At 33.5% G+C, this 9,872-nt stretch overlaps 1 long non-coding RNA gene across 1 annotated transcript; it reads right to left on the reverse strand.

Annotated features, from left to right (window-relative positions):
- Positions 1-5,192: 5,192 nt before the first annotated feature.
- LOC104221524 (uncharacterized) lies at positions 5,193-7,456 on the reverse strand. The gene is made up of 2 exons (XR_709753.2): positions 7,033-7,456; positions 5,193-5,430 (listed from the first exon to the last, which is right to left on the reverse strand). It is a non-coding gene; the product is annotated as an uncharacterized lncRNA (long non-coding RNA).
- Between the last annotated feature and the right edge of the window lie 2,416 nt (positions 7,457-9,872).

Raw genomic sequence — 9,872 nt, forward strand, 5'->3', positions numbered from 1 at the left:
AAAGTTAAAATATCTTGTTAATTGATTAAAATTTTCAAAACATTCTATAGATATCTTCATCTATTATATTGTGAGTATAATATATTTTACGTAGAGTATATAGGTGCACAACTGTAAAGCTAGAATTCTTTTTATTAGTCGGCAATCAGGAAGTGTATTTTGTTTTAGAATAAATACTATTAGCATTTAAAATGAGTTCATAAATTATACTCATAATTTTCTTATAAGTTAATAAATATAGCACAAAAAAAGTAAAGCACCTTTTTATTACATAATTACGTTAATTTATCATTCTTCTAGATGGGTCAATATGACCAATTGTCCAAATGATATCAATCATTGTTAAACTTCTTGCAAACATAAAGATCATATACTTAGAAACTAATTAAAGTGATAGATATACCAGTGACAACAATAAAAAGCATACATTTAAAAAGCAAAAACAATATAGGAAGTTACAAAAAAAATTCAATTTGTAGTATTTATTTAACCTTTTCTCAAATCTGAATTTGTTTAGTTCCTTAAAGAAAAATTGAAAATTCCCTAAAGCATAGTTCTGTAATTTCCTTATCAAAACGCTTCTTTTCATGCAAAACAAATGATCAAGCATTAGAAAGAAAATACTTTCTTTTCTAAAAACAATATAGAAGGATAAAGATTGCCACGTTGAGTCCTTAACCCATCAGGTACACGCGCACCTTGGGTTCTGCACAGAGCAGATGGCAATATCTCCCATGTATCAAGATTGCGTTTTTAGACTAAAGATAATAATGACCCACTGGGCTATTTTTAAATTTCATGGGTTGATTTGGGTTTACTGACTCAGCCTAAGTTGACCCATTTATTACACGGGTTAGTTTGGGCACCGCTCCATAATGACCCATCATCAGATATAGCATTCGCCCAACCCGTGAAATATTGGATGGGTTTTGGTGGGGAGGGGGGGGGGTCATATAGGTTTGGCCGTTTGGGCCAAATTTGACAGCCTTAGGTGTTGTATTGCTGTTGCTAGAAAGGCTAGAATTTCAGGGCCGGAAGAACATGGTCTTTCAATTGGAAGGAAAACTAGCTCGAGCAAAAATTGTGGAGTTTTTGACAAACTATGAAATCAAAAATGGAAGAGTAACTAGTATAGTGAAAGGAATACAAGTGAGTTTTGATGACAAGGAACTAGGAGAGATGTTAGGAGTACTTGCTGAAGGGTACAATAATTACAAGAAGTTGAAATGACCAAGCCTAGAAAACCCACCTACCTCACTTGTCATCACCAAGAAATTTGCTAATAGGGACTTAGAGCTACAACCTGAGGCTATTTATAAGAGTGAAATGAAGCCTGCCCAAAAGGTGTTCTTTGAATTTGTCAACAAGATTGTGTTGCCCAGGTAGGAGAGGAGGCACATTGCAACTTTCATGGACATGATCCTTATAAAGTACCTGGATAGTAGAAGGCAGATCAATTGGCCAGGGTTTACCATCCAACTCCTTGATAGGTTACATTTTGGCACCAAAACTCATGTCATACCCTATGGGTTCATACTCACTGTTGTGCTTTCTCACTTCAAGGTTCCCCTCAATAAATAAGATGTTAGCACAAGTAAATATCAGTTTGGGGCCAATACTTAGATTTCCTATGACTATGAAGTCCTTACTACTCCCAAAGAAGCTGGTTTATCCAATATGGTGCCTGTGAACAGCAAAGTGGGTGCCTTGGAGCAAGAAAGTGGGGCTAAGGATGTTGCGATTGAAAGGCTGAAGAAGAGACTGCATGAAGTAGAAACTGAGAGGGATGCTCTCAAGACTGAGCTTGCTAAGGAGAAAGGGAAGAATGAAGGCATTCTTCAAGACATGTTAAAGTAGATTCAGGCCAGAAGCTAAGAACCTGGTCCTTCCAAGCCTTAACCCTTCCTAGTTTACTTTGAAAACCAGTTACCCTGAATAAGATTTTTTTTTTTTTGTTTTTTTGCTCATGGTGCAGTACTTTTATTTCCTTCTATGCTTTGTGGATGACTCTTATCAATGATAATCACTATTTTTTACTCCTATTATTTGTTGATATTTCTTAGATGGCTAATATCCTTAGATTGATAAGTGTTACTTGACTCCATGATTACATTTGAAGTAGCCTCAGTGGCCATGAGTAAGATCTGCTAAAATCTGGCTATATAACTTAATTATGCAACTTTTCGGTGATGCCAAAAGGAGGAAGGTAGGTTTTGCTTTTACTTTGGACTGTAATGTCTATAACCTAATGAACTTGGTCCTTGATGATTTTTGACTTTAAAATGGAAAATGTTCTAATATTATGTTGATATTGAGTTAAAATAGGCTTCATGCTTATAAAAAGCACATAGTTTGCCATCATCAAAAAAGGAGAATTTACTGGCCTGGGTAAGTTTGTTTTGTTGATTGACAAAGGAACTCATGCATGAACCAGGTCCATACACAGTGTGCACATGACACGGGCAGATTCAAGCATAAGGCATGCACGTGAAGGAGATAAGCACAAGTGGTTATATCTGATATCTCATGAACAAAAAGGTTGCATAATTGATAAGGAGCAGGATTCCTTAACCGAGAACTCTGTCCTAGATAAGGAAGGAGTTAGAAATTGAAGATAACTAGAAATCTTCCACCATGGAAGAGTAAAGGATTAGTACTCTAGTTCTTTCTTATTCTACTAATTTATATATATATATATATATATATATATATAAGTTTGTTCTCTTTTACAGGTGACACACAAATGCTGAAGTTAAGCAAGAATTGAGAGCAAAATAGCAAAGCATTTTGCAAGCAATTCCTGTGTGTTTCAAGTGTGCGAATCTAAAACTACATGAATCAGATAGAAGAACAAGTTCTAATTGTCTGTCTTTTATTGTAGTTCAATTGTAGTAGGACTTTTGAGTTATACCTTTCAATTTTTTTTACAAGTATTTGTACTAGGTACTTTGAGTTGTAGCATTCAAGTTAGAGTTAACTTGAAGTTGTCGCAATAGACTAAGGCTGGTAGCCACAAAGGGTTAAACGGAATCCTCATGTTTACAAGAGTTTTGTAAATGATATTTTTGGCTTAGTGATTTTGTGGAATGTTGAAAAAAATCATACTTGGAAGTAGATCATGGTTTTTTCATCTTTTGAGTCAGGTATATTCCACGTAAAAATACTTGTGTACCTCTTTACTTTCTGTATTTATTATTCCGCAATTATAGTGTAAGGAACGCTTAGAAGAAGCAGATCCTTCTATAATTTGTGCACGCTAAAATTGAGTACTACACAATCATCCCTCTTGTGTGACATAAAGTATAAAACACCATACCTATAATTAACTATTCAATGCCTCTACGAAAAGTTTATCACATCAGAACGTTTCCAAGACTGAATCCACTTTGAATTTGATGTAAAATGGCTTTTTGCCACTAGATGCGTTCGCCGAAATGATCAAATGATCAAATGCTCAAATTTACATAAATTAACCAAGTTCTCTTTAGACTTCACTACTCAACAAGAAAAGCACTCATTTATAATGTTACATGGTAAATGTAAGCTAAAGCCCAAATGTCCTATGTGATTCTTTTTTCCCTTTTTGCCCTTTTAGACAATTAATTGTGGCATTTGAATCTCCAAAACTTTAGACCAAGTCTTTGCTTCTAAATCCAAAAATGGTAAAGGAGAAAGCAAGAGAGGGGATGAAAAAAGCAGGACAGAGAGCCTACTTTGTCTTTCACTTTGAACTTTGAAGAGAGTACCATCCTGATTTTCAGTTGCCTTTAATTTTTTATTTTTTTTTAATAATAATTTTCTCCTTCTCTTTTTCTTTAAAACTTTGATTGACATGCTTGAGAATCAGGGAATCTCTCCACTTGGTTTTACAACAAGTTTAAACGGACCAAAGACCAAAACAGTTCTCACACCAAACAATCTAATGAAAAGGACTAACACAAGGAGGCAATCCCTACCTTTTTCCCTTTTCTTTTTTAACCCTGCCAAGACACTTTTAAATGGTGGATTTGCTTTAGTTAGCACACATGCCATTTCTTAGTAATATACAACAACCACCGGACGTGGTGGAATGAATGAGATCATTTCATCCTTAATTAGAGGTGTTAATTTACTTCGAACGGGAATAGAGAAATTCCTAATAAGGAACAATTTTCTCTTTAATGGACACTATGCTATGCAAATCAGAGTTAATTATTAATTAGTCGAACCAGTGGACTAGATACCATATGATTATTACAAAAAAGAAAAGAAAAAAAGAAGAAGTAAAGCTACTTTTTTTGTCAAAAGCCAAAACAACGTAGTTGACATGATTCGTGATAGAGATGCATAAACAATAAAGCTAGCTAACCATCATCGTGAAGTAAATGAGATTCCTTTATTCTTAACTAAAAATTTCAGGTTTGAGCCATGAATAGGGATCAATCCTGGTAAATAATGGCAGAGGCAGGATTTCCGCTAAGGGAATTCAAAATAGAAAAAGGTTAAAAAACTAAAAGAAATTTCGACGAAGTGGATTGGGGTGAACCCCTTTCCGCTCCCCTCCTGCCCGATAAGAAACGTTTTCCGCCCTTAATTACCTCTATTCCGATGAGAATTTGAATTTGTCAGACTAGTGAATTTCAGAAGATTAATAAAAAAAAAAGATTAAAGCTACTTTTTTTTGTTTTTTTGTTACAAAGGCAAAGCAGCTGTAATTGACAAGACCGGTGACAGAGACTCGAACAATATACTCCCTTGCTTTTAATTTATATGAACCTATTTTCTTTTTAGTTCGTGTCAAAAAGAATAATCTATTTTTTTTATTTGGAAATAATTTACCTTTATGTAATGATTTATAGCCACACAAAATATGTGTGCCTCATTTTACACCACAAGTTCAAAAGTCTCTCTTTTCTTAAACTACGTACCTAGTTAAACAAGTTCACATAAATTGAAACGGAGGGATTATATTATACAAATGCATGGCTGCTGAGACATGCATTTACACATTCTCCATTAACTTAATTCTTTGTTCTTCTATCTTCCTCCACACCATGCAAAACTTTATCTCTCTATCTTCCCCACCAAACAAATAGATACAAACACTAATTAATATTCTCAATTGGATGTAAATATGGGATTCTCTGCCCAATATAATGACCAATCATCTTTTGTTTCTTGTGTAAGACAAAATTAACTATCTTTTCATTCCATCTCCAAAGATTCTAAAGAATTTTTGCAGCATTTAAAAATAATAATAATCTAACAAATTAAAGTGGGGTTTCTGAAATTTCATCAATATTTCACAGTATGTATAGACTTCCCATTTTAAATAACTACATACAAGAAAGGAAAGTTTCCACATTCCTGGCTAGAGGTCCTTCTGTTCATGGCTTGCCAAGTTCTCCCTTTGAAACTTGACCATGTGGCTGACGAGAATTTCCCGCTCTTCTGTTATAGAGACAAAGATAAATAATTTTTAGGCTAGTGTATTTTGTTCTAAATAATTTCATAAAGTTATAGGATATATTATGATTCTTATCTATACACAAATGATGTGCTCAAGATACAATTAAGTAATAAAAATATACATTCCTAATAACTTAAGATTCAGGTGAGAAGACGAATAATTCAATATGGTGGTATTGAAACGGCAAATAGAAGTTTCTGGTTATAATCTCCGGCTGCCGCCCATCATTAAAAAAAAAAAAAGAAGAAGTAATTTTCAAGTGCTTTGGCCAATGAGAACGAACTAGTCCCGCATTTGAAGGTACATTTAAAAATGTAATTAAGTAAATAAAAGTATATTATTTATACATCAAGCTTTTAAATGAAATGAACATGCAATAAAGCACGGTGGACAAGAAATTGAACTCTTTGATTTGAAAAAAAAAAAAAGAAGGGTTGTGGTAGAGGTCTTTGCACAGGGGCAGATTTAGGGGCTGAAGGAGTTCACCCGAAACCCTTCACCGAAAAATTGCACTATATATATATGGCAAAATCTATTTTTATCTTTATATATTATGTTTTGAATTTTCTTTACATAGCCCAGAAGTGTAGCTTAGTGGTCAAGGGGGTTCAAAACATTTAAGGTCATAGGTTCAGTTCGCACTAGCTACAATCATTTTTAACTTTTTTTCTTTTTGAACCACTCGGGGAGATCCTGCCTCCGCCACTGTCTTTCATTTACGGATAATGTTTTATGATGATATGATTGGATGAAAGTAATGATAAAGAAGAAAAGGAAACAAAATGAGAAAAGAAAGATGGCATTAAAAGGTTAAAGACCTTTGTAAATGCAGAGAACAAAATGAAAGGTTAATTAGCAGCTTTAATAAGCCTCTTTTAGAAGAGAATAAAGACGACAGATACAAATGCTTTAATTTTCTTTGTCTAATTTTATACATTAACTTAAAACTTAAAAGTTACTCTACTACGTAGATAAGAAAACTAAAGATTTGATATATAACAGAATCTGAAAGTACGGTTTGTTTTTTTCTTTTTCGGTAAAAAGCATGCAAGCCCCTACAAACTTTAGCTGAACTTTTTCTTTTCGTTAACATTTACATTTGATAACAATAATTAAATTGAAAGAAGACATAGAAGGAGGGAGGAGAAAAAGAGATACTTTGAAGTATTTCAAAATTCGAAGATAGGATAATCATAAGTAAATCTTTATGATAAGTATTAATTGAGAAATAATAAAATTATATAGTTTTTCGTTTTTTTAATTTATATGATACTATTTTCTTTTTTGTTCGTTCAAAAGAATGATATTTTATTATATTTAAAAATTACTTTTAAGTTTAGTTTTCTCATTTTACCCTTAATGACATGCTTTTACAATCATAAGTCTTGGAATATCTAAAACAACAAGTTTTAGATGTCTTTTCATTTTTCTTAAATTTTATGCTCAATTAAATAATATCACTGGATAAAATAAAATAAGATAATAACTAACATATTATAACAAGTTATATATATATATATATAGTGAGAGGAGAGAACATAAATATTGAAGAACATTTGGGAGGAAGAAATCAAAGTAGATACCTGTTATGGATAGGGTCAGGACCATTAGGAACTCTTCTTTTAATACTCTTGAAGTTGAGATCCAAATCCTTATTTTGCAACACTTTGTTGTTCTTCATATTTGTTCTTCCACTTTCTACAAGTCCAGCTAACATTAACCAAATAACAGCTACCACTATAAGTGAACCCCAGAAGCCCTTATACAACCTAATTCTACTACTACTTTCCATATATATATATATATATATATAATCTCTTTAATTTATGTCTCACTATTTTCTCTAGTTCACGTAAGAAGAAAAACAAGCAGAACTTGTGTTTTACAATGGAGTTTTTACCTCAGAAGAGAAGACATGAAAGTGAAAAATACTGAAGAAATTAGGCATGCATGGGTACTTAGGCAAAGAGAAAGCTGAAGTATTTGAGTTGTTGTTTCGCTTTGCATGAGTTAAGGGTGCTTGGTTTTTCTTTATAGGTTGGAGTGATTCTGCCACTTTAATTTCTCGAAGCTTTTTATATGCTTGTATGTACACAAAGTGTAATCTTTCTTTCTTTCTTTTCTCTGTTTTGCTTTGCTTTGTGTATTTTCATGCACTATACGACAATGACTAGCGGCAGCGTGCCTTACTACAACTCTTTGCGTACGTTAAATGATAATTACTGGATTCTGCCGCAAACTATTATGGACCTCAATTTATAAGTAATCAGCTTGTATGTATTTCGACTAAATTTACGGAATACTTGCGACCTTCTATCAAAATAGATATTAGATAACTCTATCTATTAAAGCTTGGACAAATAAATAAAAAATTACCAAATATTTTTGTCCTCAAAGAAATTTGAACCTAAAACCTCATGATTCTTAATCCAGTACCAAAATTTCTTGTATACTCCATTCACGCCATTTCATGTGGTAGTGGTACATGTTAAAAAGAATGACATATTTACTCATTTAATTTTAAATTTCTAATTTGTATCCTTAATGATAATATCTTTTATAGTCGCATAGATCTCATGATATATTTTTAAGACATGTTACGAGTTTGAAAAAAATTTACTTTTTAACTTTTAAATCCAACAAACTTCACACATAATTTAAAACGGAGAGTATAACCCTCTTTCTCACAGGAGGGAAAGTGGGATTTATAATGAATTTATTTGGGGGGGAGAGGGGGGGGGGGGAGGGAGTAGAGTTTGGTTTAGTTGGACTGTTGGAGTATCTGAAAAGTAGAAAAGGGAAAGGATGTTGGAATACAAGAATAATCTTTGTTTGACAGGCGCTCCTTGTGCACCTCATGATGAGTTCATAAGTGCAATGCAACTTTCCCTACCACCAGTCTATTACAAAGAATCTTACTCCTCCAGTAGATAATGTCAAATTCGTTTTTTGTTGTTTTTTCTCTTTTCCTAGAATTGATGCCATCAAGTGTCCTAGAGTTAAAATTCTCAAAATAAGTTTAACTTACAAATAGCATATAATTCTTTATATCAAGCTTTATATTATAATTTGAATAAAGTAATAGTCTACTATAATCTACAGGCGGAAAGTCTCTTTGGCGGTTTGAAGATACCAGCTTCGCGAGACCGCAATCCAACTCAAGACTAAGCTTTACCGTCCTACTACTTTATCGATCAACTAACTCAACTCTTGAAGACAAAGGAGTTCGGCACCGACCCGAATAGATGATGTCCTATTTGTATTGGGAAAAAACTGAGTCTGAATATTAAAGATGACGTGTCATGACACGTGGAATAGTCAAAAGGTCAAAACGCAATAAATAGCCAAGAGGCACGGGCGACAACAGATATGGGGAAAAGAAAGCAACATAGGTGTGGACCGTTACTAAAATAGGTACGAGTCTCGTACCTATTCGAGTCATTTAAAGGTCAAAGATCAGAAAAAGTTGAAGATACGAATCTGATGACGTAAAAGAGTCTAAATACAGCATTAAATATCAAATACGTTAGAGAATCTGAATTAAATAGAAATGATTGTGTAACGTTTCTTTTAAATGTCATTTATTGCTCATAATTGCCTCATTAAGACAAAGACATTACATCTTTTCCTAGAACCAATTATAAAAGGAGAATGACTCAACATCTGTAAGGACACGAAATATTATTGAGATTACACTGAAATACAAAACTACTTATTACTTTATTATTCTCAGAAATCTTCTATTATTTTCGTCTCCAGATTATTAGTAACCCGAATTTCTCTTTATTTCTAGTTTTGATCAAAGACTTAGATTTTTGGTTAAACAAATTGGTTCCGTTACCGGGAATCTGATAATCTTCTCTTTTAAGCTACATTCCAGTCGTTGTTATCATCATGTCAAACAACAATAACAGTGAAAACACCTTGGGAAATCATGAAAATCAAATCCATCAAAATCAAGGAGATTTACAGAATATTGACGTGGTTCCCTCCCCTCAAAATTCACCACGTCAATCTCGTGAAGGCACTCCTGCTCCTGAATCTCGTGCTGATCAACAAGAGCAATCTGAACATTTTGAAGGGGTAGATGAAGCTTTACAAAAAGTAATTGATGCACGGGTTAGCAAAGCTCTTCAGGCTCTAGTTAGTTGATTACCTGTTGCACCACCCACACCTACGCCTAATAATAATAATACATTGGAGAATCCTCGTTCTGGTCTTGTTAATTCTGGAAATGGAGGAACCCCCAACGAACCACAGGAAGGAGAACCAGGTAATTCAAATAATTCTCATTTGCAAAATTTAGTACTAACTTTGCAGAAACAGCTTAAGGAACAGAATGAGCGCATCGAGCAAATCCCTGGAGTTCCCCCTGTAATCAAAGGAGTGGATGTGGATAAATACTCACAACAACCTTGGAAAC

This window comes from Nicotiana sylvestris, chromosome 11, assembly GCF_000393655.2.
Source record: "Nicotiana sylvestris chromosome 11, ASM39365v2, whole genome shotgun sequence".
In the NCBI taxonomy this organism is placed as follows: domain Eukaryota; kingdom Viridiplantae; phylum Streptophyta; class Magnoliopsida; order Solanales; family Solanaceae; genus Nicotiana; species Nicotiana sylvestris.